We start from the raw sequence: 6,000 nt of genomic DNA, 5'->3' as shown, positions 1-6,000 counted from the left end.
TTATTCATTAGATTATATTAAATTTAATGAAACAAATATATTAATACATGCTAACAAGGCTTTTTGAAATTTAAGATTTATCCTAGCAAGATAGCTCAGTTGGTTAGAACATGGTCCCAAAGCACAAAGGTTACAGCTTTGATCCCCAGTCAGGGCACCTACAGGAACAGATCAATGTTCCTATCTCTTTCTCTCTTCCTTCCTCTCGCTCTAAAATCAATTTTTTAAAAATTAAGATTCTTCTCTAAAATTTTTTCTCTGTAAACAAAATAATTTTTATGGTTCCCCCAATGATAGGCAGATTCTTCATGAATCATTTTGACTATACTGAGCTGATAATGTGCCTGGAGAGAGAAGGAGGAACCTCCCGTCGCAGGAAGCAGAATTCTAAAGTGGCCCCGAGATTTCCCACTCCACACTGTACATGCCATGCGGACTCCCCAGTACAGTGAACTTGATGTATTTTACTGCTGAGATTAGGAGGTTTTACAGCAGCGAGATTATCTGGGTAGACCTGACCTAAGCACATGAGCCCTTTAAAAGCACAGTGTTTCTGGCAGGTAGCAGAAGAGGAAATCAGTGATTCATGGCACAAGAAAAGACCCAACTTGCCATTGCTGATTTAAAGATGGAGGGAGGCATGTAGTAAGGAATGTGGACAGCCTCTGGTTGACAGCCAGCAAAGAAGCAAGGACCTCAATCCTACAATTAACTGCAAGGAAATGAATTCTACCAACAACCATGTGAGCTGGGAAGAGGACCTAGATGAGAAACACAGCCCAGACTGACAGCTTGATTTCAGCCTGGTGAGACCCTGAGCAGGGAACTCAGTGACATTATGACCAGATTTCTGAGATATTTGTGAGATAATATATTTGTGTTGTTTAAAACTGCTAAAATGCCTGACCAGGCGGTGGCGCAGTGGATAGAGCGTCGGACTGGGATGCGGAAGGGCCCAGGTTTGAGACCCCAAGGTCGCCAGCTTGAGCGCGGGCTCATCTGGCTTGAGGGGAAAAAAAAAAAGCTCACCAGCTTGGACCCAAGGTCGCTGGCTTGACTAAGGGGTTACTCGGTCTGCTGAAGGCCCGCGGTCAAGGCACATATGAGAAAGCAATCAATGAAAAACTAAGGTGTCATAACAAAAAACTGATGATTGATGCTTCTCATCTCTCTCCGTTCCTGTCTGTCTGTCCCTATCTATCCCTCTCTCTGACTCTCTCTCTGTCTCTGTAAAAAAAAAAAAATGCTAAATTTTTGGTAATCTGTATATAGCAAAAGAAAATTAATATAATAGCTAATATTCTTTCTCAAGGAATAGTCTATTTTTCACATCTTTCTTGTAATTACATGTTTGACAGTTTATATTGTAGTCTAAAGTAATGAATTGTTTTTTACTCTTCTGACTAGACACCAAACATCATTATGCTGTATGAGGAAATGCTAGTTAAAATGTCTCTGCCTTTGAAAGTTTTGAGGGTAATTTAATTTCCTGCTAACTTATTTTCTAATTTTTTATAACAGAATGTACTTTTTAAAAAATAAAAACAAATTTAAAGAAATAAAGAGGCTCTGGCCACTAGCTCAGCTGGTTAGAGCATCATCCCACTACACCAAGGTTATGGGCTCAATTCCCAGTCAGGGCACATAGGAGAATCAAACAATGAATGCATAAATAAGTGGAACAACAAATTAATGTTTCTCTCTCTCTCTCTCTCCTCTCTCTCTCCTTCTCTTTGTATTTCTCTCTAAAATCAATAAATAAAAAATTTTAAAAGAGAGAAATAAAGCAAACCTCCTGATAAGGCACACCCCACCACCATCTACCAGTGAACGGTCCAGAGCTGAGCAGGCTGGACAGGACTAACTATATAATTTGTAAGGCCCAAAGCACAATGAAAATGTGGATCAAGAGAAGATACAGCAATTGTACATCTTAAATAATGCTACTTTTAAAACCACAGATTCAGAATAGTTTTCCCCATATAAAAACTTCCTTATCACCAAGTTCATAGCTTTGTCACAGCACAGCAATCACCAACTGAATGTATAATACATTTTTTTGACAGATCCTGCCACAGGTTTATTTATACAAATAGGACAGGAGGACCCCAGCTCCACGCATCCCAAGGAGCTGTGAACCAGACCTGTCCTCACATCGACAGAAACATCATCTACTGGGAAGACTTCACGGGGGCCTAGGAACCACTGTGAGCCTGAGCCTAAGGCTTGGTTTGAGCCTTGGCCTTGGACTTTGACCAGCAGAGCCTGAGACCTTTGGTGACATGAGCACAACACATTTCCCAAGCTGGGCATAGGCAAGTCAATTGAGCTTGTGGTTGCCACTTGTTGGGATCTGGGGCTTGACCTTCTTTGGCTTTATGAGGATGTGACAACCTCAGCCTGTGTCCTCATGGCCTTGGCATTGTTGGCCTGCATCTTCTTTAGGTCCTTTTATGCTTCTTGGCAAAGCGCATGTTTCTCAGGCTCTTGGAGTCTGTCCCTTTAGGAGATTTTTACCTTTGTGACTGGGGTTTCTCAATGCCGTCTCTGTGCCGTTTTCAGGACTGGCTGTGTGTGATGAGGTTCTTGGACTTGGCGATATTTGCACTGAAGTCTGCGGCTCCTGAAGTACCTGGGACCAGAAGAGAAAGAGCTTAATAAATATTTTTGATGCCTAACCTACCTAATCTTACCCTTCCTGTGTTAGATACAAAGGACACTTCTTTTCCTACCCAGGTGTGCATACGTATTGTGTCACACATCTGCTAGTTTATTTATTTATTTATTTTTTTAATTTTATTTATTTATTTTTTTTTTACAGAGACAGAGAGTGAGTCAGAGAGAGGGATAGAAAGGGACGGAGAGAGATGAGAAGCATCAATCATTAGTTTTTCAGTGCGCATTGCAACACCTTAGTTGTTCATTGATTGCTTTCTCACATGTGCCTTGACCGCGGGCCTTCAGCAGACCGAGCAACCCCTTGCTGGAGCCAGCGACCTTGGGTCCAAACTGGTGAGCCTCGCTCAAACCAAATGAGCCTGCACTCAAGCTGGCGAGCTCAGGGTCTCGAACCTGGGTCCTTCTACATCCCAGTCCGACGCTCTATCCACTGCGCCACCACCAGGTCAGGCACATCTGCTAGTTTAAATCTGCTGTTGTAGTGAACGTGGAATCTCTCATAATGCAAATTATAATTATACCTTTATTCTACTTTTAAAAAATGTTCTCTCTGATATTCCCACACCCTTATTACTTTTACAACTTGATTTTTTTACCTTCTGGTTTACACTAGCCCTGAAGGAGAAAATTTTCCTACAGTCTCATAAGCTGCTTCAAGAGACCTCTGATATAGCAATAGGGCAACTGTAGGCAAGCACCATTGAGGGTAGAGTAGCTCTATTAATAGCGTGGAAGTGGAATTGCATTTTTCTGAAGCTGGAAACGGGGATAGACAGTCAGACAGACTCCCGCATGCGCCCGACCGGGATCCACCCGGCACTCCCACCAGTGGGCGACGCTCTGCCCACCAGGGGGCGATGCTCTGCCCCTCCGGGGCATCGCTCCGTCGCGACCAGAGCCACTCTAGCGCCTGGGGTAGAGGCCAAGGAGCCGTCCCCAGCGCCCGGGCCATCTTTGCTCCAATGGAGCCTCGCTGTGGGAGGGGAAGAGAGAGACAGGAAGGAGAGGGGGAGGGGTGGAGAAGCAGATGGGTGCTTCTCCTGTGTGCCCTGGCAGGGAATCGAACCCAGGACTTCTGCACGCCAGGCCGATGCTCCACCACTGAGCCAACCGGCCAGGGGGAAGTGGAATTTATAGCCACTTCCCTCTCTTCTATTATCAGATATGTGTTTTTTATTTTTCAGAAGATGAGAGAAAGAATCCTTTGCTGATCTAATAATTCCACACCACATCTTCAGATGAGACCAGTTGTAAGGAATTGACTAAACCCTTTTACCTAATACCCAACATTTTGTGCACTCTGTTTGGTTTCTTTTTTGGGGTAGACACTGACAGTTATGCTGTAGACAAAAATTTTTTTTACATGCTTTATAAAGGCTTATGGAATAATATACTGCTCACAAAAATTAGAGGCTATTTTATCGCTTCATATTCATTTTGAAATATCCCCTAATTTTTGTGAGTGGTATATATTCTAAAGCTAAATCTGTCCTACTTGTTTATGTTATACAGACTATATGTTTCCATTTTGTCATATGGAAACAAAATACTAACAGATGTTTCCTAATGTTACTGGTCAGGGACCAAGCCTGGAGTGGGTCTGCCTCAGGCAGCCTGTAGCGTGGGGTTCTTGACTTTGTAGGAAAGATTTCACAATACAAGTTCAGATGATTTTGAAAGTACGTTTTTACAGCTGGGGACAGTGCAACGAAGGAAGGGCTAGGATATTAGAAGCAACAGGAGAGACCCTAGGTGGGCTGCTTTGGCTCTTTAGAAATGTTATAGAAAAGAAGTGGGCCACGCTGGACTGCATGAATTCACTAAAAGGTAAAAGTCACAGTGACAGAAGTGAGCCAAGGCAGAGCTGATTTTGGCTCAATGGAAAGACAGAGAAAAAGGGCCCTGGGAGACAGGTTCAGGGGGTAAGCCCAGGATGTTCCCCTAGTTGCAAGTTTCATGGGGACCCTTTGAGCTTAGGAGAAAGACGGCTGAGAGACAAGCCTAAGGGAGAAAGGCGTAGGAGTGCTTTAGAGAGAGTGCAAGCTGGGACCTTTGTCTGGAGGCTTTTTGTCTTTTGCTGGCAGGAATCCTCAGGGAGGCCTCAGGGGAGGGTCTTAACAGAATATTCTTTAGTTTTCTGGGTGTGTCCTTTAATATGTTGTTTTATCAAAGTGTAAATAAAGAAGGGTCAGGATTATTTTCTGTTACTTTTATTTTATTTTATTTTTTTTTTTTTTTTTTTTTTTTTTTTTTTACAGAGGCAGAGATAGACAGGGACAGACAGACAGGAACAGAGAGAGATGAGAAGCATCAATCATCAGTTTCTCGTTGCGCATTGCGACTTCTTAGTTGTTCATTGATTGCTTTCTCACATGTGCCTTGACCGTGGGCCTTCAGCAGACCGAGTAACCCCTTGCTGGAGCCAGAGACCTTGGGTCCAAGCTGGTGAGCTCTTTGCTCAAGCCAGATGAGCCCGCGCGCGACCTCGGAGTCTCGAACCTGGGTACTTCCGCATCCCAGTCCGACGCTCTATCCACTGCGCCACCGCCTGGTCAGGCCTGTTACTTTTATTTTTAAAGAACATAATGGAAGAGGGGCCAGGATGGAGGCTGATCCACCCTGGGGTGGTCTGGAATGTGTTAACCATTTGCTTCCAAGTGTCCTTGGTTAGGGAAGATAAAACCTAGTGATTCATTAGCTGCCTGTAAATTGCTCAGATTGTTTGTTTAATTATTATTATTATTATTATTATTATGTATTTTTCTGAAGTGAGAAGCGGGGAGGCAGTCAGTCTCCCCACATGCGCCCAACCAGGATCCACCTGGATGCCCACCAGGGGGCAATGCTCTGCCCATCTGGGGTGTTGCTCTATTGCCACTGAAGCCATTCTAGTGCCTGAGGCGGAAGCCATGGAGCCATCCTCAGCGCCCAGGCCAACTTTGCTCCCATGGAGCCTTGGCTGCGGAAGGGGAAGAGAGAGACAAGGAGGAAGGAGAGGGGGAGGGGTGGAGAAGCAGATGGATGTTTTTCCTGTGTGCCCTGACAGGACATCGAACCTGGGACTTCCACATGCTGGGCCGACGCTCTACCACTGAGCCAACCAGCCAGGGCCTGTTTAATTATTTTGTCTCAGTTTCCCATATTTCACTTGTCAAGGATTTTCTTAGCTTCTTACTATCCTGCCTCACTAACAGAAATTCTTAGAAACTCTCATTTATGGAAGATATTACTTAGTAAAAATATTAGTTTCTCTTATATACTTAATAAATTTTCAGTTATATATCTAAACAACTAGTAAAAAATATTGACAATTAGACTAAA

This window comes from Saccopteryx bilineata, chromosome 5 (assembly GCF_036850765.1).
Source record: "Saccopteryx bilineata isolate mSacBil1 chromosome 5, mSacBil1_pri_phased_curated, whole genome shotgun sequence".
Lineage (NCBI taxonomy): Eukaryota > Metazoa > Chordata > Mammalia > Chiroptera > Emballonuridae > Saccopteryx > Saccopteryx bilineata.
Note: the sequence above shows the minus strand (reverse complement) of the source record.